The sequence below is a fragment of the Vombatus ursinus genome, unplaced genomic scaffold, assembly GCF_900497805.2.
Source record: "Vombatus ursinus unplaced genomic scaffold, bare-nosed wombat genome assembly UNPS02005236.1, whole genome shotgun sequence".
Taxonomy (NCBI): Eukaryota; Metazoa; Chordata; class Mammalia; order Diprotodontia; family Vombatidae; genus Vombatus; species Vombatus ursinus.
Genome location: NW_020945014.1, coordinates 2,714,309 through 2,741,806, shown reverse-complemented (window position 1 = coordinate 2,741,806; position 27,498 = coordinate 2,714,309).

Here is a 27,498-nt window from a genome sequence, read left to right as displayed (position 1 = left end):
ACACACACACACACACACACGATAAGAAGACCAAAGCTCAGAATAAGCCATTGATGATTGCTAAGAACAAAAAAAGAACCTATTTTCATTGGTTGATGGCAAACAGAAAATCAAAGAGAGACTGAGACTGATGCTTTGGGACTAGATACAAACACTGATAAAATGACAGAAAGAAGATAGCACTATTCAACTTAATTTTTTTCTTTTCTTATTCCAAGGATAACAATTTTTGGAATTGTGGGATAGATCCAAAAATGTTTAACAAGATATTTAAATGCAGTATATGTAAAGATAAATTCAAGATAAATTTGGTGTCCTCAATACATTCAGATCACCAAAATCACAGATTATATCCTAGGATATAGAAAAACAAACAAAAATTAGTGGATGGAATTGGTGAGCTGCTGCTACTTTGAAAGATTTGAAAGATTTGTGGAAACTGGAAAGAGAGAACAGAGGATTAGAGACTAGAGGCCACTGTCTAGAGAACAGGGGTCACTTTTTTGTTTGTTTGTTTTTTCTTGAGGATGGAAGTTTTTGAACCAGGATCTGGTAAGTTTGACTTGAAATCCTGGAAAACTGCTACATTCTATCATTAAAAGGATAATTTGTAAGCATTTAGAAAGGGAAGTGCTAATCACTAATTGACAGCAGGGCTTCCTCTCTATCTCCTTTTTTTTTAAAGCAATTGGGGTTAAGTGACTTACCCAGGGTCACACAGCTAGTAAGCGTCAAGTGTTTGCTCTGAGGCCGGATTTGAACTCAGGTCCTCTTGGCTTCAGGGCCAGTGCTCTATCCACTGTGCCACCTAGCTGCCCCTAGGGCTTCCTCTTGAATAGGTCATTCCAAACTATGGTTATTCCTTCCACCTCACAGGGGTTAGGGGCGCAGTGCCCCTGTAATCTAGAAAATCAGTGTAACATTTTTGACTTTCCCTTCATACTAGAGAAGAAGTATGAATTATTATGGTATTAAAAGATAAAGTATGTTAATATTTCACAATACTATACATATATTTCATGCATTTATGAGTTTCTAAATGTTTTCTGTGTTGTCTGCTGGCCTTCTAGTATCATCTGGGGCTTCTGCAAAACACTCCCCAAATTTCCATTTAATTTTTTATGCCTATCTACAATATGATGTGGAAGGGATAACTGGAATCTCTTTTTCCTTTTAGAGTGGTTAACAGATAAACAGAGCAGGGAAATGCAGGAGATAGTATACATCTTGATTTCAGCACAACATTAGACAAAATCTCTGGCAGTTTAAGTGACAATAGAGTCCTGGACCAGGAATTAGGAAGACCTGAATTCAAATCCTACTGCAGGCACTTGAAAGTCATATTTCTCTGAGCAAGTCATTTAACCTCTGCCTTAGTTTTCTCATCTATAAAATGGGAATTATAATAGTAGCTACCTCCCAGAGTTGTTGTGAGGATCAAATGAGATAATACTTGTAAAACCATTTGCCAACCTTAAAATGCTCTATAAATGTTAGCTAGTATTCTTCGCCTTTCCTTGTGGATAAAATGGAAAGATTAAGCCTTCATGAAGGTATAGTTAGCTGAATTAGGGAACTGATTGAATGATGTAGTGGTTAGAATTTGGAGTGTAGGATGAGGAAGACCTGAGTTGCAATCCTACCTCTAACAGTCACTATGTAAATTTCTCTGACTTTGTTTCTTTGATATCTGAAGTACCTACCTCACAGTGTTGTTGTGAGGCTTAAATGAGATAATTTATGTAAAGTAATTTCTATTATCATTATTATTAAACTCCCAAAGAGATAATTTCTTTAAAGGAGTTCTCTAGTACATAATGCAGATGATGCTCCTTGACCAAGAGCTGCTCAACATTTTTTATCAATGACTTATTTGGCTCATGTTTCAAAGATGCAGATGACAAGGCTAGGAGGAATTGCTAATGTTATTGACAGAAGAATCCCAAGTGGTCCTGATAAAAATGCTTTATAAATATTTTTGTACATTTAGTTCCTTTACCTTTGATTTCTTTGGAATATAGACCCTGTTGTGTTATTGCTGGGTAAAAGTGTATGCACAGTTTTATAGCCCTTTGGGTGTAGTTCCAAATTGTCTCCAGAATATTTAGACCAGTTGACAATTCCACTAACAATGCATTAATGTGCCTATTTCCCCACATACATTCCAGCATTTGGCTGCCATTTTTAAGAGATGGACCTTGACAAACTAAGGCATGTCCTGAAGAAGGCAACCAGAATGATGAAGGGACTGAAGGCTCTAGACTAAAGGATTACTTGAAGAAATTGGGGTTGTTCATCTTGGAACCAAGAAGATATAAGGGGGGCATGATACCTGCCTTAGAGTATTTGTGGAAGAGGGATTAAATGTGTTCTGAATTTGATAGAAAAGAAAATACTAACGGTTAAAAGTCTCCAAATATGAAATGGACCTAAATTGTCTTGTGGGAGAGGTTTTCCAACACCGAAAGTCCTTATCTAGATGCTGGATGGCCCCTGTTCAGAGATACTATCGTGAGATTCTTGCTCAGGTATCAATGCTTACCTAGATCACAGCTGAGGTTCCTTTCAAAACCGTTAATGCTGGGATTTTGTCATTTTTCCAAAAAACATTTTTAGCATCTTAAAAACAGACTCTTACAACATTAATATTGTAGACTATTTGAATGACAGAATCTTAGAATTATCTAATCATAGTTTCACTAAATATTCGAGCTTTATAATTAAATAAATTCCAAAACATAGATGCTTAAAATCAGAATATTAACAGCATGACATTTTAAAATAGACTCACTGTAGAGTTGGGAGGGATGTTAGAGATAGTTTAATCCAACCCCTTCATTTTACATATAGGGAAATTGAGGTCCAGAGAGGATAGATGACTAATCGACCATCACACAGTAGCAAGTGACTGAGAAAAGATTTAAACCTGGGTCTTCTGGCTCCCAATTTAGTAACCTTTCTAAGGGGTCATACATCAATTGTTGAATGAAATCATAGACTCTTGGAGATCATCAGTGCCTTGCCTGAAAGGAAGTACTCTAGTGTTAGGGATTTCAAGCCACTTACAAGGTTTTTATAGACGTTATCTTGTGGGTGGAAGGGGAAATGATAGAATCAAGTCTTTCTTCACTAGCAAGAGGCTGTTTCCTATCTTCCATGTTGGCCGTGTCCACAGTGGTAGCCTGTAATCTGAAAACAACCTGATTTATGGGGCTGGGAACTTGGAGTGGACATTTGTTCCCCCTGCCAGCCCCATGCCTCCTGCCCTCAAACACATGACAAAAATTTACTATGGCAGAAGCAATGCCAGGGCCGGTGGAATGCAGCCAGACTCCAGAGCTGGTGGGGCCAGAAGCTTATTTTGGAAAAGGCTACCTAGCCCCAGGCTTGGTGGTAAGAGAGAGAGAAATAGGAAAAGCAAGCATGACCTGGTTTCCTACTCCCATCCATAGGCTGCTCTGTCCAGGGTAGGAAGGCAACACTATTCTCTTTCCCAAAGAGCACAAGACCACCTTCTCAGGTGTACCTGTTTTTCCTGAAGCAAAATCTCCTAGTCCTTTCTAAATACAGAGCCTCAAGGAAAGCTCAAAAAAGAATGAGGGAAAATATCTTATTTTGTTTTTCAGGAACAAGGCCTGATTTGTTTTTAACCACCTGGAGTCAGTGGATACAAGCAGGTTTTCATGGCTATTCAAAGCAGAGAAAAGAAAAATGCTTAATTAGCACATGGTAGAAAGAACTCTAGGGTAGGAGTCAGGAGTCTAAATCTGCTGCTGACTCACAGTATAAACTTGGGCAAACCCCTTTCTGCAATCTGGCGTTTTAATCCATAAAATGAAAGTGATTGCCCTAGGTAATCTCTAAGAGCTCTGCCAGCTCTGGCATTATAACATTCTGGGATCCTGGGATTTGTGGGCAGCAAAGGAGACCTCCCTCCATTAGATGGGCTTGGAGGAGCTGGAAGTGGGATATAACTTTTTTAAAAGGACCATAACGTTGGAGTCAGAGACTACTGGCAACACAATCCAGTGGGCTCAGTAATGAGAGTTTGATGAGCTCTGTGTGAGGCTGGGTGAAGGCCAGGCCCTCAGCACCTGGCACTACCCAAATGCCAGCCCTGCAATTAGTAAATATTGGTGGCTCCAAGAGGGATTGGCAAACATGACTTGCCCAGTATGCTTTGCTTGGAGGCCTCCCTGGTCAGAGCTTTAAGGTATGCTTTCCTGTATTTGTGGAAGCATGTTCAGCTACCAAGATCAGTATGTAGTCTCCTACATGATAGGTGTTCAAATAAATATTTATTTAACTTAAGCAATTTGGGCCAAGTTGAGATGCAGGTGTTGTTTGCAAGCAAATAAGCGACAAGCATTCATCAGGTGCTTTGTGTGTGCCAGGCACTGTGTTGAGAGCTGTGGATACAAATAAAAGAAAAAAGAAAGATAGTCTTTAGCTTCAAGGAGCTTACATTCTAATGGGGAAAGATAACACACAAAAGAGAGCTGGAAAAGGGTGTGTGTGTGTGTGTGAAGTGTAGGGGTGGGGTGAGGATGATGTTAAAGTCAGAAGTAGAGAGAGCTGGGAGGAGAAAGAAGGATGGCCACTGTGTAACTCTCTCCAAAGAAGGAAAGAAAAGGAAAACCTGGGACAAACTTACCAGTGGGAGAAGGTGACTGTCATAGTAGTGAAGGTAGACTGACATGTCATGGGTGCTGAGGGATGTTCTAGGATGAGATTGCATCAGATGCATGAGAAAGTCAAAAAAGCACAATCAAGAGGGAATGAAGGTTGGCCTTCTGAGGTCTTCACTACCCCCCTTTCAACAATAGTCTCTTGATAGTAGCTAGCATTTATAAAGTGTTTTAAGGTTTGCAAAGCTCTTTACACATGTTATCTCATTTTATCCTCACAACAACCCTGGGAGGGAGGTACCATGATTATCCCCATTTTACAGATGAGGAAACTGAGACTAGGAGAAGTCAAGTGACTTGCCCAGTGTCACACAGCTATTAAGTGTCTGAGGCAGATTCAAAATTTTCCCGACACAAAGTCAAATGCTTTCCCCCTGTGCCACCTAGATAAGATACTCCCAGCTTCTGGGGAGCCTTCTTACTGAGAATCAATAGGACTCATCAGAGGTCTGAAAGAATTTCAGAATCCAGTAAGTTACTAAATCATCCAAAATAGCTGTCTTATTTAATCTATTTCTCTCCATCACCATGGCCAAAACCCTAGGTCTGATTCTTGTCACCAAGATGGCTCAAATTCATCTCTCTACTCCCACTCTTCTCTTTTCTAATCTGATCTCCATACACTACCATCTTTCTAATGCAAGACTTTTAAATATGTAACTCTTCTACTTGAAAATGTTTGCTGGTTCTCCACTGTGTGTATATACATAACATAACGTGATATGACATGACATGACATAACATAACATAACAACATAACACAACAATATAATATATACGTACACATACACATACATATTTATACATACACAACCTAAATTTTTCTCTCTACCACTTCCACCCACTGCTGCTGTTAGTATTGCTTCCTTGGGTTAAATACAAGAAGTCTAATCCCTCTTTCACAGGACAGCCCTCCAAATACTTGAAGATGCCCATCACACCCACTCTACTCTAGGTCTTCTCTTCACACCAAATATCCCTAATTTTTTCAACCAATTCTCACACAATATATTCTCCAGTTCTCTTCTTACCCTGTGTTTGTTGTGTCCTATACATGCTCCAACTTGTCTATGACTTTCCTGAAAAATAATTCCTACAATTGAACTCAGCCCTGATATGGTCTGATCAAAGAAAAGAAGAAAGGAATGATCTCATACCTCTGCAAGCTATATTTCTCAGTACAGTCTGGGATAATGTTTTGCTTTGTTTTGTTTTTCCCTGAGCAAGGACCATGGCACAGCCTTGGTCTTTATTGATTCTGGAGTCTACTAAAATTTCCAGTTTTTGTTTTTCTTTTGTTTTGTTTTTGGCCATAGGAACTGCTTTCTCCTATTTTGTAAGGTTGATTTTTTAGAACCCCAATGGAAAATTTTCCATTTAGCCCCGGACAATTTCACACTTGTTGAGTTCTACTTGGGTCCTATGAGGAAAGTGGACGTGTGTGTGTGTGTGTGTGTGTGTGTGTGTGTGTGTGTGCATGTATGTGAGTGTGTATTTCTATTCTTTTTGTTTTATGGAAGGGAAATTGAGTTAGAAGTCTTCCTTTCTTCCCTTCTTCCAATTTAAAGACCCTGTGGACATTGAATGCTTTCTTTGTTTCTCAGAATCAGGCCCTGTCTTGTCCAGGCTATTCCCTTCTATTACTGATACATTGACTTCAGCCAGAGTTATTCTTTATCTAGGTCCTTTGTGGTAAGGGATGTACAACTCCCTATGATTGCTTCTAGAAGACACAGAAAAACACACAGGAATTTTATATTTCTATCAAAGGACAGCTGTCAGGTCAGAGTAGGGATGATTGCTTTTCTGTCATTGAATCTCATGACTTTCTTTAAATCATTAGTTCCATATAAATACTTCCCAAATCTTCATCGCCAACTCCAACTTTTCCCTCTGAGTGCCAGGTTGATCTCTCCAAATACTTGCCAAATGTCTCTATCTGTAAGTCCCATCGAAACCTCATACTCAATAATTCCAAAACCAAATTTATTATTCCCCATATGCCCTCCTCCCAGTGCACCCCAAACTTCCTTTCTTTCCAATGTCTTTATTTCTGTTGACATCACCATTTCAAATTTCCCCAGTCTGATGCCTCATACTTCTTGTTGATCCTTCCCATGCCCTCACCCCTACATCCGATCAGTTGCAAAATAATACATAATATGTCTCTTATATAATCACTTTCTCTCTATCACCATGAATACAACCTCAGGTCTGGTTTTCCTCACCTCCTCCCTGGATGGCTACAATAACCTCCTAATTGGTCTCTTCACTCCCACTCTCTTCATTTTCTAATCCAATCTCCACACACTGCCATCTTCCTAATGCAAGAGTCTAGTTATGTAACTACTCTACTTGAAAATGTTCACTGGTTCCTTGTTGCTTAAAATAAAGTATTGACTACTTTTTTTTTTCTCCATTAGATTCTTCCTACAATTTATGTTCTATTTAAAGTAGACTATGAGAAGTCCCCATTTCTTGTTTACCCTCTTTTATCTTGATTACTTTGATCATACTTTACTCATATTCCAGAAATGGTCACACCATCTATATTTTTGAAATTTTGTAATTCTTTCCATATGATGCTCAAGTGTCACCCTTCATATGAAGTCTTCTATGATTCCCCCTACCTAAACCTAATCTCCTTCTCCTCAAAATTCTTTTTACCACTTTTTATGCATTGTGTCTTTTTACTTCATCATGGATTTCAAGCTGAAAATGATCATAGAAATTATCTACTCCAGCTTCCTTAATTTACAGATAAAGCTATTTCTAAGAGAATTGAAATGTCTTTCTAAAGATCAGACATAGTAGATAGGCAGGCTAGAGTGTGACCCTAGGTCTACTGACTTCAAATCTAATGCAACTGCACAGTTGGGATGTTCAATATCATTTCATGCTTCCCCATCTTTCTCTGGTTAATGATACCCAATTCCCAAGTTTTGAAAATGAAAATAAATCTAATCATAGTCCATCTACTTTTCCCACCCTATCTTGTAGTATGGTTATTTGAGTACATCTTCTCTCTACCATTAGTTTGTCAGTACCTCAAGGACAGTCTGTGTCTAATTTGATTTTTGTATCCCTAGCAACATATTGTAGTAAATAGAAAAACAACCTCAAAGCCAGGGAGACCCTGGTTCAAGGCCTATTTCTGACACATCATTTAACCTCACTGGGCTCTAGACAGTGCCAACCTGCATTGGTACAAAGAGTTTTCTAACCTGAGACCCTCCACACCAATGCAATCAGAGGGTCAGATCCTATCCCTATCAATAGCACTAAACCTTACACAGAATAGGCAATAAATGATTTTTATTAAATTGAATTGGAACACAAAGACGAAACAAATTCATTAGTATAAGGCAGGCGGGTAAAACAAGGTTGGTCCTTGCCTTGGGCAACAGTAGGAATTCCTCAGAGGAGGGTAGAGCGTCAATGGCAACTGGCAAAAAGCAACTGAAAGTCATTTTTTGGTGTCATTGGAGTAGAGGTGGATAGAAGGATATAAATGAATCTGGTCAGAATAGCATCAGATAAGCAGGAAAGGAGGAGAGGGAGAGCAGAGTTCTAGGTAGTAAGGCAGTCAGTGTCAAGGAACTCTGGGAATTTATGACTATCACAACTCAGGGCAGAGTATGACATTGGCAGAGCCTAGACAGACAAGGGCTTGGTGGACCTCAAGGATATCTAAGAAAAAGAGAGTTCTCATGGAATAGTGGGAAAAGGACTAGGCTTTGTCTTAGATGGCCTTAATTCAAGTACTACCTCTTCTCCTCCGGCTCCCCCAGCCAGACTTACTGTTTGACTTGGGAAAAGTATCGAAACCTCTCCCGGCCTCAGTTCTCACACATGTGCAATGAGGTTGTTGGATTAGATGACCATGAAGATCCTTTCCATCTCTAATGACCTCTGATTCTATTAGGGACTGGAGTATGAGCAGGGGAATGTAGATGACAGCAAGTCAAGGGCCCCAGTGCAGGTGAACCAGAAACACAGTTGGCATTTGGGCTAGAACAATCTCACTTACTGGGAATGGGAGATAATCTAGGGATTTGGTCTTAAGGAACAAGGCAAAAGGCTGTCTTTGGGAAAAAGAAGTCATTAGACTTGGGTCTCAATTTCCTTGGGCATGAGTTGCTCCACTTGGAATTAATTATTTGTATTTCTCTATGGGACTGCCTCCTCCCTTCTTGTCAACCCACATACCTTTTGTATTTGACCTGTGATTTCATCTGTGCTAGGAGATATTGGAAAAGACCTTTCTTTATTATTGATGATGAGCATTTTCTCTGCAATTTGTAGTCTCACAGAGTTCCCTAGGGCAGAAAGAGGTTAAATGATTTACTGAAGGTGACATAGCTGATATATGCAAGAGGGGAAAGTTAAATCTAAGTCTGCCTGACTGTGATGCCACCTCTGTCTGTTCCACCATGCTGCCTCTCACCTTTTATTGCTTCCCTTGATCTCTGAACACCCAGCAAAGAGCCTGGAGCCTCCTGAGATCCATGGGTCCTGAGTCTAGTTATCTACCTTAGGTCAGAGAGCTGAAGTCCTCAGGTTCTAATGACCTTTTACTGTTGTCACTATATTTCACTGCCCAATTCTGGCTTCTACATTCTTTTGAGTACTTGGGCCTTCTGGTTTAGTTATTAATTCATCTGGTCCATCATTTCAGGTGGGCACTAGCCATGGTTTTCTCCACAGATTCACCAGCAGCCCAATACTGCCTCTTCAGTTCTGGAACCAAGATAAAATCACTTCTGCCATTGTTCCTGGAAGGGGCATGTCAGTCTACTCCCCTATGGCCATACTAAGAATCTCTATAACTTGAAAGATCAAAGTGCTAAGTCCTATATTATCTGCCCCTATTAGAATGTAAACTTGAGTTCCCTAGCTTTTGCATTTGCATCTCAAATGCTTAATAGAGCGTTCTTTCTGTTTCCTTCCTTCGTTCCTTTCTTTCTCTTCTTGTCTTCTATCAATATATATCTGAGCCCATAGCAGTAGATCTTCTAGAATTAAATAGAAAGAGAATAGACTAATTCAGAATACAGCAAAGGAAAACCACTAGAAATTGGTATGAAATAAAAGCTTCCACTCCCAGATTAGGGAACACTTAACCTCTATTCTAATTAGCTACAGTTCCTCAGGCCTGGCTTAGCCCACAGTCAGCTCCAAAAGAGAATGGCCCTAAGCCCATTTGTGGATTTGCCCATCTGGGCCCACTGCACAAAGCTCATTCATCTGTTCCATCATCACAGGCTTGCTTTCAGTCAATCACAAACTTCCTGACTGCCTGGTGGGATGTGGGTGTTCTACTCATATTCCTATATAATTTTTGAGCTTCATTTCTACTTACATCCCCCACCCTTACCTTCTCATTAGCATGGTGGTGAGTCATTCAGTCAGTCAGCTTTTATTAAGTGCCTATTAAGAACCAGGAACTGTTCTAAGTGTAAAGGAAGCAAAGAAAGGCAAGGCACTTATGAAGCAAACAGAACATAGAATGCTAGTGCTAGGAAAGACCCTCAGGGAGTTGCTAATCCAAATCTCTAACCCTGTTTCATAGATAGAGTGAGCCCAGAGAGGGTCAGGGACTGGCCAAGATCACACAGCTAATGAGAGACAGATTCAAAACTCAAATCCAAGCCTTCTGACCATGTTATTTCTATCTATATCAACTCATGCTACTTACTTCTTGAGATCTTCTTGGCCTACATGATGTCTTTCCCCAGCTGCATATAGAAGTCCTATTTACAGTACTCTTAATATGGAGGCATAGGCCCAACTGGTAGCAAAATGGTGAAATCATGAATGCATGTTTTGGGGACTGGGATGGAGGAGGCATAAATGCTCTGCACTCTGTGCTCCTATCTTCTCCCAGGCATCCAGAGCCCACATATTCCCCCACCCCTCTTCTACTGAGCCAAAACATTCCATCTAATTACCACTTGCTAAAGTAATCAGAAATGAGAATGAAATTCATTGCAGGCATGTGTGTGAGTCCAGTCAAGTGAGTGCCTAGATGTGGGAGAAGATAAAAGGAGGTCTGGGAAATGTGTGGAGTCCTCTTTATGTAGCACCCCATCCAGGGCCACTTCCCAACCCCAATTTGTGTTAGTAGTCAGGATGGCCAGAGGTCAATGGTTATTGCTCCCCTCACAGTTCTAGGGGTAACCCTGAGGGGTTGAGGAGTTTATCTAGTTGTAGTTCACAAACCCCCATCCAGAGGCTTCACACTGATTATTAATTAGTCAGCCAGAGCTAATTTAGCTTTTAGAAATAGGTATTTACTAGGTAGGTATTGTATGGATAATTATTACAGAAACATGCCGCCAAAAGGCTTGGGAACACTTTTCCACAAAGACACACAAGCTTTATAGGGATGGTATGGATAAAATTAGAATTTCTGCTTACTGAAGTCCTTTTTCCCCCTTTTGTGGGGTTTTTATGAAGTTCAGAGGTATAACTCTCAGTTAGGTATGGAGGGTCAGTGCCTTTGTGGAGTCTGCAGTTGTCTTTTTCTCCACCTTAAAGAGGTCACCCGGGCAGTTAGGTGGTACAGTGATAGAGGGCCCAGCCTGGAGTCAGGAAGACCTGGCCTCAAATCTGGCCTCAAGACATTAGCTGTGCGACCCTGGGCAAGTCACTTAACCCTGTTTGCCTCAGTTTCCTCACCTGGAAAATGAGCTAGAGAAGGAAATAGCAAACCACTCAAGTATCCTTGCTTAGAAAACTCCAAATGAGGTCACAAGGAGTTGGACTTAACTGAAAACAACTGAAGAAGAACAACAAAGAGGTCACATGCCTGGGAGCCACCTTTACTTGGTATATCTCAACCATCCTCTCTCAGCTCCCAGCTGGATGCGTTATTTATTACTGGTACGGTCTGTCTGCTAACATGGTCAGTTGTGGGAGAAGGGAGGAGAAGTAGATGCTATACACTATTTCTGTGCTCGTTCCCTCACCCACCCCCGTTGCTGTCTTCTGGTCCAAGTACAAGGCCCTTCCAAACCTTGACTGCCTTTCCTGTTCAAATCCTTCTCTGACAAAGAAGCCCAAAGCTGTGTCTAATTATTTCTACCAATCCCAGTACATTTCCTATATGTTACCAGCTGTTTTCATCCAGTGTTTCAAAGAATTTCACTCCTCCAAAATTGACTAAGACCTTGTTTGCACCCAGTTTATGCCTTTGATTGATTGATTCAATAGAAATGTCTAGGCTCTCCGAGTCCACGTTAGAGAGAAAGGGGTGATTGATTGGTTCAATAAAGAAATCTGGGTCATTTGCAATCACTGCGGTGAGAGTGGGAAACATCCTTATTATACTTCTCTTACCTTTGATCTAGAATAGATTCTAAATCTGTTCTTTTAACATTTGCTCCCAAGAAAGACTGATATATTCCTTGATGATGAGGTGCCGAGGTTTATACCTAACCCTGTGACTGAAAGGGTTGTCTCTTAAGGAGTATTTTCAAAAAGAAAAGATGTGAACTTTATCTTAGCATGTTTACTTTTGCTAGTCTTTTCTCTAGATTAATAGAGGGGGTAGAGAGGATAGACATTGCATCATTCATTGGGTAGAAGTGTGGGCAGAACACTCCCCTTCCCCTCCTCAACCTGCTATAGAAGCAGGAATTTTCCTGATTGGCTGAGAGTGAGTTAGGCATTATAGAATGGATCAGTGAGCTCCATTCAGAGGACCCAAGTGGAAGAATTATAGATAGGCATTATAAGGAGAGAGAGGTCTTTGGAGGCCATGAAGAAATCTGTGAATACATTTCAAGGGGTTCACATACTTGGATGGGGGGGGGAAATTCTGCATCTTTATTTTCACTAACCTTTGCTTTCCTTTGTGATCCTATACATTTTATTTTATGCATTTAAAAATGTTATGAGAAGAGGTCTCCAGGCTTCACCACTCTGCCAGTGAGGTCCAGGATACACAAAAGGATTAAGAACCCCTGTGCAGCATCTTGATTTTACAGATGAGGAAACTGAGACTCAAAGAGATTAACTTACCTTTTCAAACTTATTCAAATTAATTTCTGTTGTCATTGACTCAGAAATTCCCTCCTAATGTGGAAAATCACAACTCTTCCTTGATTGCCCATCCTTTACAACCCCAGTCCATGTCTTCCTACTCCAAAGGGTCCATCCAACAGGATAGGGGTCTTCATCAATCTTTCCTGATATCAAGATGGCACCACTGGAACATATTCCACTTGTGGCCACATGAAGTCCATTTTTTTCTCCCTATCATACTATTCACTTATGTCATCTTTGACTCTCGGTCTTCAAAGTTGCATTCTATTCATACCCATCATGTGCTTCTTCATTGCCCACTGCCTTCTGAGTTATATAAGTAGTAAATGGCGGAGTGAAGATTTGAACCAGGGCCTTCTGAATCCAGATGCCTTCTTTCTACTCTACTATCTGATCTGTAAAATAAAGGGGTAAGTGATCTGTACTATCAGAGTTTGATGTTTCCCATACTCCTTCCCTCCCCTCTTCTGAGACATTTTCCTTTTGTAAATACACTAATGACTTTCAGAGACTTCAAAATATCCAACCAGAAGGGGTCTCCCAGCCAGCATCAAGTCCAATCTCCCACCTGGGGTAGTCCTCCTTTCCACAGCATCCTTGACAGGAGATTGTCTGATCCTCTTTCCTTGAGTATCTCTGGTTATGAAAATCTTATTACTCCTTTGAGGTAGTCCGTTCTATAGTAGAGCAGTATGCTGGAGTAAATAGACAACTGGCCACGAAGCCAGGACCTCTGTTTGACATACATTATCTATATGACCATGGGCAAGTCTTTCAACCTCTTAGTATCCCCAGTCTACTCTCAAAGACTAAGTTGCAGAGTAGATGGTACCTGAATTAGTGATGGGTGTTTCCCTACCTGGGAGTTTCCCATGCATGTGAAATCACAGAGCAGGTTCAAATTTTAAATGAATGAATGAACCAATCAACCAACAAATAAATAAATAAATAAATAAGGAGAAATCTGCACCCTTTTAATTTTAACCATCCTTTACTTTCCTATCCTGGAATCATTTTCTTTGGCCCTGTGACAGCACTTCAGATATTTGAAGGTGAAATATTATGGTGGAAAGAATGGACTGGCACTAGGAGTGGGGATTTCTCCTTTCTATATGGAGGCAAGTCATTTCCTTTTTCTGAGACTCAGTTTGCTCAAAAATAAGATAAGGTTAGACTAGATGTTTTTTTCTAGGCTAATCCCTCCCATCTCTAAATTCTGTAATCTTATTCAAATGTCTCTCAACACACATAAACATATTCCCCCACTCCCCCAAAAGACCAGATTCATTGTGGATTTTTCCCCTTTATTTCTTACCCTCCACTTTTCCCCCCTAGAGATTCCCCGACTTCTTCCTGTCCCCTCTGGGGCCTGGGAAGAAACCTTTCAATGTATTTCATGGATCTGCCTTTCCCAGCGGGAGATGGTAGGAGGGGAGGAAAAAATACCATTTCCTTGTACACTCATATCTCTGAGAAGCAGGCACACAGTTTGCTTTTAAATAGTAAATGGAAAGCCTTGTACTGCTGGGCTTTTGCCTTTAACTCTTAATTCTGTGCACCCTTCCCCACCCCAGCCCCCCTCCACCCCATCATCCTTTCCCCACTGGCTGAGCCCTCTGTTTAATTAAGGGATAGAAAAAAATGTCACATCAAGGGAAGGGCATCATATTTTCCTACTTGGCAAAAAAGTGCGGATTTAATCCGAGGGTCCAGCTCTGCCCCCCCACCAAGAAATCTATTTTCAGATTTGCACAGACTGTGATAAGAGGAATTCAATGGCTGGGGTTGTGAGGAGCGGGGGGGGGGGGGGGGGGGGGGGGGATGGGGGAAAGCCAATCACATTCTTGAGCCAAATTGAAAGATGAAGGGAATCAGTGAATTGTTAGCAGCTGCCTTGGGAATGGGGAGAGGCAGTGAGGCCCCTTAAATCATCCAGACCTCAATGAAATGGAAAGATAGAGTCAAACGTTTGTTCTTGTCTCTTGAATCAGGGAAGAGAGCATTCAGCCCCTTTTAAATTAATGCCAGCTAGGGGTCTGAATGATGAAGGGAATCAGTGAAATTTTAGAGTGTGGAGTTGTCTCCATCTCCCTTGGCTGCCATGCCTGTCTTCCTTATCTCCACCAGTAGAAATCTTGCTCTGTCTTCAAGACCCAGTGCCAGTACCACTTTCTCCCAGAAGTCTTCCCTGATTTCTCCCCTCCCCATGGGAAAGTGAATGTTTTGCCCAGGTCTATACATTGTCTTCACCACATTCTAGATTGTAGCCTATTTATTTACTTCAGGCTCTTTGTGTGCCTTAGAATCCTATATCAGTGCAAGTTATTATTATTATTTTGTTACTGTTAATTATTATTGCTATTATGACTATTAGTGTCAGAAGGCACTAGAGGTGCCTAGTAGTGGTGCAGTAGAGAATGAAATTAACTCAAAGGAAAAGCTAATAAATGTTAGCTTTTATTAGCTGTGTGACCCTAAGTCACTTCACTTTTCTGTGACTCAGTTTCCTTATCTGTAAAATGAAATTTACTTGATGACTCTTACGGTCCTATCCAGGTCTAAATCTATGATTCTATTGCCAGTAGTGGCATTACATTCACAAGTACATCCCACAGTAGATTGTAAGTTTACTGAAATCAGGGACTATGTTGCTTTTCATTTCTATATTCTTATGGCTCACCACAAGACCTTACACAGAATGGTCACTTAATAAGTTTTTATTTGATTGAATTGGTTTGTAATGTTCATTCCTGCCTCTAGAATTGAGAACTAAAGAACAAAATCCCTTATATTTCTGACCACAATTGACCTAAGTGTACCCACACAGTAATGAAAATGGTGGTCTCAAATCTGTCTGGGAACCACCCAGTTCCACCCCATCATTTTCAGAACAAAAACGTCCTGAGAGGGGAAGGGATTCTCCCAGTTTTGCTACACCTTCCCTTCCTTCCATTCTCTATTACTTGGACAATTTATTCAACAATTTGAGTCTTGGGTGGGATACAAAGGAGAGGTAGAATATATTCTTAGCTCTAGGAGACAGGAAATATATAAAGGTAAAAGGAACAGAGTCAGCTTAATAAGGGTAGGGAATGGTGGTAAAGGGGGACATGATCAAAGCAGGAGTGGGAATTTGAAAATCTTGATGTTAGTTCTACATCTTCCATTGACACATTGATCATTAGTTTCCACCTCTATACATTGAATGGATTGTCTCTTAGCTCCTTTCAGATTCTATAGTCTCTTTTGTTTTCTTCTCTAGTGAATATTTTCCCCTTCTTCTATTCTCTTCTCAAGACTTTAATGCCTCTACTTGTCACCCTCAAAAGATAACCTTGCCTATTATTTTTCCGGCTTAATAGTATTTTATTTTTTCCAATTACATGTAAAGATAATTTTCAACATTCACTTTTATAAGATTTTGAGTTCCAATTTTTTCCCCTCTCTCCCTAACTTCCCTCCCTTCCCAATACAGCAAGCAATCTGATAAAGGCTATACATGTACAATCATATTAAACATATTTCCACATTAGACATGTTGTGAAAGAAGAATCAGAACAAAAGGGGGAAAAACATGAGAAAAAACAACAACAACAACAAAAGAGAAAATAGTATGCTTCAATCTGCATTCAGACTCCATAGTCCTTTCTCTGGATATGGATAGCATTTTCCATCATGAGTCTTTTGGAATTGTTTTATATTGTTGTATTGCTGAGAAGAGTTAAGTCTATTAAAGTTGGTCATTGTACAATGCCTGTGTATAATATTCTCCTGGTTCTACTCACTTCACTCAGCATCAGTTCATACAAGTCTTTCCAGGTTTTTCTGAAGTCAGCCTGTTCATCATTTCTTATAGTACAATAGTATTCCATTACATTCATATAGCACAACTTGCTCAGCCATTGCCTATCATTTTATCGAAAAAGTGATAACCATCCATCCTGAGTTCCCTCTTCTTTTGTACTCCGTATTTTAAAACTGTTCTCCATCCTTATCCTCCTCTCCTTATTTTTGTCTTTGAAGATGAGGGGAGTTTTTTTTTTTTTCCATCCAAGAATAACCACTATATGTGGTGGGGTTTTTTGTCTCATTCTCTCCTTCTACATGTCTGAGGCCAGATGTGAATTCACAAAGATAAGTCTCCTTGACTTTAGGCCCAGCACTCTATCTACTGTACCATCTCACTACCCTAGCTAGTACAGAGCAAGCTAGATCTAAATCCCAGGGCTCCTAACTCAGCTCAGACCTCTATCAAAATGAGACAGATAGGAACAAGGGCTAGACCATTGATTACATTGATTAAAGAACTCCCAACTAAGGAAGCTGACTCTGTGAAAGTTAGAATCTTAAGGAATTGCCTAGACCACTGGCCAAGTCAAGCCTTCAATGGTTTTTATGTTTTTCAATACAGTTTTATTGTATTTAAAAATACAAAAAACATTCTTAGCTCCATAGGCCATAAAGAATCAGATGGTGCTGGATTTGGCCTTCTGGCTACAGTTTGTTGGACCCTGCTCTCAAACATTGAAAGGTTAAATGACATAGCAACTATGTGTCAGGGGTAGAACTTGAACCCAAGTCTTGGTTCTGAAGCCACCTCTCTGTCAACTAACATTATGATGATGATGATGATATTGATGAAGATGATGATGATGATGGTGGTGATTTTTATTTTCCACTCCAATAGAGCCAGGAATGTACTCAAACACCACCAAATATTGTTACAACCCACTCTGAACAGGTGTCTGATTAACTACTTTGGACATTTTTATAGATCTTATGTCTGAGTCCTTTTCTTTCTCCCGGCCAGGATGTCTGTCTATCAGCAGGGTTTTTGTTTTTCTTTTAAATTTCTTATGAAGTCTTCTCTTTGGCCTCTAAGAGACAGAGATGTCCTGATACATTGTCCCAGGGGGGCAAAGGAAAGTTTTCTGGGGTCTAAAATACGTTTTCTTTGACAATAATCCCAGTCAATGCTGCACGTTTTGGGACCCGGGACCAGTTTTCCACCTTTTATCAAAGCAGGGACAGGGCATCCAGGACTGAGAGGAACCTTCTTTGTTTCCAACTCCTCATGAAGAATAATTTGCATGTGATAATAAATTGGGACATGGCATCTACCCCAGAGAGAGCACTCTGGAGATAGGCGGTGGGAGCCAATTTACTGAGAAGAGAGCTAAGGCTACATCAGCCATAGGGTTTGGGCCCAGCAGGGGAAGAAACTGCATTGCACAATCTGAACAGCCTCCCATGGTTAGCCTTATGACCCCTGGCCAGGGTTTGTGATAAAATAGTGGGTTTCTTCTGTAATCAGGGTCAGGGCTAAGCCTATGCTTGGAGTTAGGGCCCAGCATGAGGACAGATGTAATTACAATTCTGGGTACCTACTGAGGCCCAAGTTAATCTCTTTCTTCTTTTAACTAAAATAATACTTACCATTTGCACTACTCAATTTAGTATTTAATAACACTAATAATACCTTGCATATATATGGCACTTCCCCCCCTACTTTTCAAAGAAATATCTCACCTACTCTCTCATTTTAACTTCAGAAAAGCCCTATGAAGTCATAAAGGCAGACGGGGAAACTGAAGTCAACAGTGAGGGAGTGAGCTGCCCAAGGTCAAATAGAAAGTCATCAAACCTGACAGTAATCTAGGACTCTCAACCCCCAGACTTGTGCTTATTGTCCATCGTTCCTCCCTTCACACCCTCTCTGGTGACTGTAAACTGGCCTTCTTGGACGTCTTCACACATCTCCCATCTCCCATCTGGGTGCAGTGGAATAGGCTGTTGTCCAAGTCTGCAAAGCACTCTCTCTTTCCCTCTCTCTTACAATCAAATCCATGGTCTCCTCCAAAGCTCAGATCAAAGACCACTCTTCCTTCTCAGATGGGGTCTTCCTATCTCGGCCCAGACTAGAAGTACAGCAGCTCCTCATTGGCTTCACTGATTGTCACAAGAATTTTGACCTGCTAGGTTTCCAACCTGGGCCAATTCCCCCTCCCCTGAAGTCAGCCTGGTGGCCCCTCAATCTCAGGGGCTCATCGTATGCATGCCAGACTGAATGAGAATACTTGATTTGTTTAGCCCACTGCAGTTCAGAACTTCAGAGCTCAAGCAGTCCACTAGCCTTAGTCTTCCCTACAGATGGGATTACAGGCATGTACTGCCAAGCACCACCTTCTACATGAGGCCTTTCCTGATCCACCCAGCTGTCCTTGCCTTGATCCCCCCCCCAAATACTTCATATTTATTTTGTGTGTGCATAAGTATATAAACACACACATGCATACACAATACATGTACATGCATGCATATACATATACAAATCTATATGTCTTTATATATACATGCATAAATATATATACATATATGGGTGACTACAGGGGTGGCAATATTCACATTAAATATACAGTATAGTGTATATCATATATAGTATACTTATATGTGTATCTATAGACACATGTTATATGCATGTGTGTGCATGTGTCCATATACATAAATGCATGCATCTATTCATACATACACACTTAATATGTGTATATAAACTTCTCTCTATATAAAACATATATAAATCATCATCATATATTTAGGCTCTCTCTCTGTCACTACATGTATATACACACATACATGCATACATACACACATGCATACATACTATACATATATGAATATATACAGAGACATTTTGGTCTAGAAGAAATCAATGAATCAGCAAACATTTATGAAGGATCTTCTATGTTCTAAGCAAAGAGATACATAGCTATAGATAGCTATATATAGTACATTATATAGCATATAATATATAGTACTATTAATATGTTAATACTATTATTATATACTATTATATATAATAGTATATATCATATTGTTGTTGTTGTTGAGCTGTGTTAGATTCTTCCTGACCCCATTTGGGATTTTCTTGATAAAGATACTGGAATAGTTTGCCATTTCCTTCTCCAGCTCATTTTACAGATGAGGAAACTGAGACTGACAGGTTAAGTGACTTGCCTAGGGTCACACAGGTAGTAAGTATCTGAGGCTAGATTTGAATTCAGGAAGATGAGTCTTTTTGACTCCAGGCCTGGAACTCTATCCACTGTACCACTTAGCTACTCTAATATATTACATAGTATATATCACCATATAATTATAGTATATACTGCAACACATACTTATGTCATCCTATACATAGGTTTTCTATATACTGTAGTGTATGAGTATATAACACAGGTATATATAAGGTATATAAGATATTTCATGTATATGTGACACACATATACATTCACTATAGCACATATGAATGTATACTATATAATAAATGTATACAATATTATATTATACTATATAGTAATAGTATTAACATATAAACAGTACCACATATATGTTACATAATATATCAATAACATATATAGTATGTGGTATATAGTATAGTATAATATATACTATTATATAGTTTATGTACTATGTAATAGTTTATAGTAATAGTGTGTGTATTATTATAACATATACACACTATATAATATAAAATATAATGTTACATGTATTATATTCCACATTCTATATAGTATATGCTATATAAAATAGTATTAAGTATTATTTATATATTTATAGTATTATAAATATTATAGTGGTATTAAATTTAGTAATATTACTATATTACTATTACTATATTATATATAGCATTATATATAATATACAATAGTATTAAGTAAAATAGTAATGTATCTATATGTATGTGTACACATATATTTACATATATAAATATGTGTATGTGTATACATGCCATCACTCCTCATAGAAGATAAGTTCCTTGAAGACAACAGTTTCTTCTTTGCCTAGAATATAGAAGATCCTTCATAAATGTTTGCTGATTCATTGATTTCTTCTAAACCAGGTCACCTCTGTCCCCAGATTTATTTATTTGCAATCTCGTCTCATCCTTTGTTTCCATGACCCATGTTCACCCATCCATACAAAGAGCAAATGGTTCCCTTCTGTCTCTTTTCTCTGGGCCTACTATATGAGATAGGGCAAGGCCTATAGTCTTGCTGATGTGGTGGGAAAAACCTGGGTCTTTGGGAAGATATCAATTTTACATTCAATTTTGTTATTAACTCATCCTGCAACTTTGCCTCTCTGGGCATTAGTTTACCATCTGTTAATTAGAAAAGTTAAACTAAATGTTTTCTAAAGTCCTTTCTGGCTCCAAAATTAGTCAATTTTTTGTAGCTATTTATAATAAATGCTCTCTTTCTTGGTCTTGCTGAGCAAATATTTAGTTGACAATTCTAATTATTTAAGAGATTATTGGGTGTGTTCTGCTTGGCTACCTTGACAGATCGAGAAGAAGTGGTGTTAAATTTCAGAAAAATAAATTTAGGCTCCCCCCAGCTTTGCTTCCCTCAGCTTCTGATTCTGGAACATTCCTCTCTGGTGCACTTTCCCTATTGGTGTGTTCCACCTAGTGCCTCTATTTTGGGCAAGGAACCAGACTTGTATCCTTCATTTCTTTCCTATTTCTACTTCTGAGACTCCATACTTTACCCCCATACACACACACACACACACACACACACACACACAGCCACACACACAAGCTTACTTTTCAACTCCGTATATATTGTTTTCCTCCATTAGAATATAAGCTCCTGGAGGGCAGGTACTGCCATTCTTTTTTTCTTGAATTTGTATCCTCGGTGTTTAGCACAGTGCCTGGCACATAGTAGGTGTTTAATAAATGCTTGTTTCCTGCCTGCTTCCTGTAAGGAAAGGCTTCTTGATAATTATAGCCATCCAAAAAATGGTATAGCTGCCTTAGATAGGTGGTGAGCTCTCTGTCACCGAGAATGTGCAGTCAGAAGCTGAATGACCATTTGGTGGGATTAGATAGCAAGGATTCTTTCTCAGAACTGGTTGGGCAAGATGAGCTTGGAGGTGTCTCAGCTCAGAGATTCTTTGATTCTGGTGCTATGTGCAGAGCTGTGATTTCCAAAGATTTCAAATAAAGTGAAAACTAAAATTGCACTTCACATAATTGGCTCTTTCTTTGAGAATTGAAAAAGGCTCTTAGAAAGGAAAGCATCAAGTTGCAAACTTGGAATGGACCCAAAAGATCATCTTTGCATCTTCCAGATGGGGGTAACTGTGACCTACAGAGAGGAAATGACTTGCTATCATCCCCTTGAGCTATTATCTCATATCTCTCCTTCCATTCATTGCCAACTCCCTGGGGGGAAAAAGCTGTCCGCACACCTTGCCTCCACTTTCTCACCTCCCACTAACTTCTCAAACTTGTGCAATCTGGCTTCCCACCCAAAGCAAATTGCTCTCTCCAAAGCCACCAATGTTTTCTTTCTTGCCAAATCCAAAGGTTTTTTCTGTCTCCATCCTTCTTGACCTTCCTGAAGCTTTCATCACCATGGACCATCACCATCTCTTCAAATCTCTTTCCACTCTGGGTTTACTGACACTTCTCTGTTTTGGTTCCCCTAATTTGTCTTACTGATCCTTCTCTGCCTCTTTTGAAGGCTTGTCATTCATGTTCAGCCCCTATGTATAGGTGTTCCTCAGTCTTTATCTTGGGTAAGCTTCTTCTTCCCTCTATACTGTCTTTCTCAGTGATATCATCCACTCTTATGGGCCCAATTGTCATTCTTACATATGACTCTCAAATCCGCATGAGACAATGGATAAAATACTCGGCCTAGAGTCAGGAAGATCTGAGTTCAAATCCAGCTTCAGACACTTACTAGCTATGTGATCTTGGGCAAATCATTTAACCTCTGTTCACTTCAGTTTCCTCAACTGTAAAATAGAGATAATAACAGCACTTACCTTCTAGGATTTTTGTGAGGGTCAAATGAGATAATATTTATAAAGGATCTAGCAGAAGGCTTGGCACATAGTAGGCACTATATAAATGCTAGCTATTATTACAAAATCAGCTTTTGTCTCTTCCTTGAACCGAAATCCAGGATCTCTGCTTATTGGAAATCTCAACTTGACATACAATATACATCTGAAACCCAACATATCCAAAACTGAATTCATTTTTTGTCTCTCTAAACCTACTCCTTCTCCTGCCTTCCCTATTTTTGTTGAGGACACCACCAGACTTCCAGTCACTCAGGAGTCAGCCTTAACTCTTCTCTCTCATGCTCTCATATTGGTCATCAATTCCTGTTGGTTTCCTCTCCACAGCATCCCTTGCATCAGTCCTTTCTCACCAGTTCTTGCTTGGATTGCTGCAATAACCTCCTAATTGTCTCCTTGTTTCTATTCTCTCCTCTATAATTCATCTTCCACATAGCTTCCTAAAGCCTAGGTCTGACCATGTCACATCTATGCTCTAGAAGCTTCGATGGCTTCCTATTGCCTCTGGAATAAGCTTCAAACTGTACTGTTTGAAAAATAAAACCCTTTATAATTTGACTCCATCTTAAGTTTCCAGACTTATTGTTGTTAATTGAAAATAATTTTTTTAAATGGGTTAAAATCCTGACTGATAATATACGTCATGTGACTCTGGCCAAGTCATTTTTCCACTCTCTGCCACACTTGTCCGTCTACAAAGAGCCTAGCATCTGTCTGTCCTGGTAGGACTGCTATGATGTTCCAATGAGATGTCAAAATACTTTGCCATCCAAAACCCTCTGTGAATGTGAGCTGACATCACTACAGTCTGGTTGAGACTGCCCTTTTATTTATAAAGAAGAACCTGATGAATCTGGGATTCCATTCCAGTCTCTGTGATGGCAGTTTCGTGGGTAAGTATCAGTTCAATGACCAAAATACATTCTAACTGCTCTAAAATACTATATAAATGTTCAAAAATTACACAGAGCTACAGTAAGTGCCCAGAATAGAAATAGAATCCAAGATGTTCTCTCTCTCTCTCTCTCTCTCTCTCTCTCTCTCTCTCTCTCTCTCTCTCTGTGTTTATGAATGTCTCTGTCTCTCTGTTTGTCTTGTCTCTCTGACTCTTTCTCTCTGTCTCTGTCTGTTTCTCCCTGTCTTTGTCTGTCTCTCTGTCTCTCACTCTCTATCTCTCCCTCCCTCCCTCTTTGCCTGTGTCTGTCTCTGTCTCTGTCTCTCTCTCTCTCTCTGTGTCTCTCTCCACATAATCTTAGAGACAGAAATGGTCTAAGGTGGCAGCCCAGCTCAACCCTTACTTGAACAGGAAGTTTCTTTACAACATCTCTGATAAGTATTCATTCTACTTTTTTCGAATGGTTTGAGACAAATTTAAAGGTTTCTGGTGAAGTGGATCATTGATCTGTGCCAGACTACATTCTATTTAATATTTTTATCAATAACATGGATAAAGAGGTAGATAATCATTAAATTTACAGATGACACAAAGCTGGGAAGGATAGTGTACATATTGGATGACAGTCAGTTTGCAAAGGAACTAGACAGGGCAGAATGTTGAACCAGATGTAATAATATATAAAGTGCAATAATGTATAATATGTAATGCACGATGTATATCTGAGAATAAATGTAAAAGCTTACACTTATACGATGATGAATAAGTCACTTAATCTTTCTGAGCCTCAATCTCCTTATATGTGTGACATTTGGGTCAAAAACTCCCTCTTGACATGAAGTCCCTGGGTATGTTGTGGGGACCTTTTCATTTCTTTGACTAGTTATCTTCTCTTGAGTGATGTAGGAATTTCAGAAGTTCTACATTTGGCCATAGCCCTCAGCATTTTAAGTGTGGTGGGAATGTCTTCAAAGGCCTCTTTCAGTGTCCTTTATGGATCTGTGGCTATACTATCCTCTTTATCCTTCAATAGAGGTCACATGTTCCCTTTCCAAGGGGACTAGATCTCTAGCAAATGCTCTCTGGGGAACACTGCTTCAGGAGTGTTTACAGCTCAAAGATTCAGCTCTAGTTCATAGTACATATATTATTCTTAAACCTTTTTTTGTACACCTGAACTCACAGCCCAGGATTTAAACACAAGTGGCCTCTCAGGATCTATCTCCTATCTCATCTAATAAGGGAGTTCTCTCCCCAACTTCATAAAATATATGTTGATTCATCACTCTTTCTTTCCATACTTGCCCATAACCTGAGTGATACATCTCCAGTTTGCCTCAGCACTTCCTACTGTGCTTGAAGTCTTTAGACATGGGCATGACAAGCATCAGACTCTCTCCCTGATTGTCCCTCTATCCCCACTCTCACCTTTCCCTTAAGAAGCTGTGCAGGATTATCCAAATTACCAAGCTTAAAATTGCAAAATACATATGAAAGAGAAGTGGAAAAGAACCCGACTCCAGTCAACATTTATTGCCAATGATCCTTGATACATATGTAAAATGAAGATTATAATAACTGATCCATTCTCTGCTCCACAGAGTTATTGTAAGGAAAACACTTTGTAAACTATAAAATACCATAGAATCATCATCATCATCATCATCATTATATCAGTTATGTCATCAGTATAGGGAGCTCTAGGTAAGGAATCTCTTCAGTAAGCTGCTTGGGCGGAGCTGAGTGGGTCATCCAGGTGTCAGAAATGGGACTTCAACCTCAGTCTTTCTGACTTAGAGTCCAACTCTCTATCCACTATGTTATGCTATTACTCACTATTGAGAATTATAGCTAATTCTCTTCCTCAGTTGGAGGCTTGTAAGATAGAGCCAAATGGATGGAGTTAATGAGGAGAATGAATCAAAGATTCTGTCTCTCCCAGTTGAAATTGGCCAGATGCTCAAGGAGGAGCAAAAACCCCAGAGCAGAAGCAGTGGGGGCCATCTCTGTCCTATCCATGTGGAGTTGAAAATGGAGCCAGGCTGGGGAACTTGTGTATTTCTTCCATGTCTAAGTGAAAAATAAGTCCTATTCCTAGACCTGGGTCTTGTCCATAATCTTCTGTAATATCTTCACTTAGAGATATAGCATAGAAAAATGGAAAATGTGGTCAGGGAAAGGAGAGACCTGGGTTTGAATCTTGGTATAAAAGCTAACTAGCTGTGTGAACAAGGTGAAGTCATGTTGTCTCCTGGAGACTCACCTTCCTAATCTGTAAAGTGGCATAATTATACTACTTTACTCATAAGATTGTTGTGAAGAAAGGTTTTTATTATTTTTCTAAAGGAAAACCAAAAGACATTAGAGAAATGTGATTGATTATTCCCTAATTGACCCTAGCTTTATTTCACCTAGCTGAGTTGGTGCTGGTGAGAAAGCTGCACCAATAAAAGTAAAATGATACCTCATGTTTTAATAGTGCTGTGTTAGTCTGAAGTATATTAGTTATTTCTTATGGACCTCATTTTCCTCATCTGACAGTCATTCAACAAGCTCTTACTATGTGTCATGCATTGTGCTAAGCAGTGGGAATACAAATGCAAGTAGAAAGCTAGTCCTGCCCTCAAGGAGCTTACCTTCTAACAGGGTAAGACAATATATAAAAGGGAGCTGAAAGAGGGGGGTCAGGGTATGGATGATGGTACCAGGAGTTGGAGCATAGAGAAAGTCCAGAGTCCATCCTGAAGAGGAATTTAAAGGAATTCAAGGAAAAATAAGATTCAGTCTGAGAAGATGGATAGGGGAATGTGTCTTAGAAGTATCCTGGAGATCATCTGGTCAAATCCTCTCATTTTGCAGTGAAGGAAACTGAGACCCAGAATAATGAAGTGATTTATCTAAGGTTACCCAGCTAGTCAATATCACCACTGAGACTTTCAACCAGACCTTCTGACTTCAAATGCAACCCTCATTCCATTATAATATGCAGCCCATCCAATTCTGCCTCAAGCCCTCAAAAAAAAATGGCTACTTCACAGATTTGCTGAGGGAAAACATTGTGTTTTACTACAGCCCTGACCAAGTTAGAGCTGAAAGGGACTTCAGAACATAGGACAGAAATGTCTGAGCTAGATAGGATGACAATTTTAGTCTAGCCCTCTGATAATATAGGCTGAAACTGAATCTCAGAAAGGGAAAATGACTTTCTTAGTATCATCTAATCAGTGACTATTCTAATAATTACTATAACAAGAACATTTATTAATACCTACTAAGCCTCCTATTCCCCTAGTCCTGCACTCTCAAGTGGTGTGTAATTCTCTATTGGTTTCCTATTGCCTTGAAGATAGGAGATGGGGACCAGACCCATGATTTCACTGATATAAAACAATTCCAGATGAGGAAACTCCTTCTACCAATGGAGGTTGACAACTAGCAGTCTTAGGGAGTTGCCTGGAGTACTGATGGGTTACTGGACCCATTTAGGGTCTCCTTCAATATCCACTGCAGTCCTATCTCAGACTTATTTAGTTCCCCAAAGTTGACATTCTGTCTCCCACCTCCATGTTTTGCCTAATCTGCCCCCAATTCCTGGAATACATTCCTTCATATTTTCACCTCTTAGAATCCTTGGCTTCCTTTAAGGTTTTGTTCTGATACCACCTTCTATGAAAAGTCTTTCTTGATTTTCCTTATTAGTGATTTCTCATAATTAATGTTCTTTCATACCTCAAATTGGGATAGCTAGGTGACAAAGTAGATTGAGCACCAGGCCTGGAGTCAAGAAGACCTGAGCTCAAATCTGGCCTCAGAAACTTACTAGCTGGGTGACCCTGGGCAAGTCATTTAACCCCTGTTTACCTCTGTTTCCTCATCTGTAAAATGAGTTAAAAGAGGAAATGGCAAACTACTCCAGTACCTTTGCCAAGAAAACCCTAAATGGAGTCAGAAAGAGTCAGACATAGCTGAAAAATGACTAAACTAAAC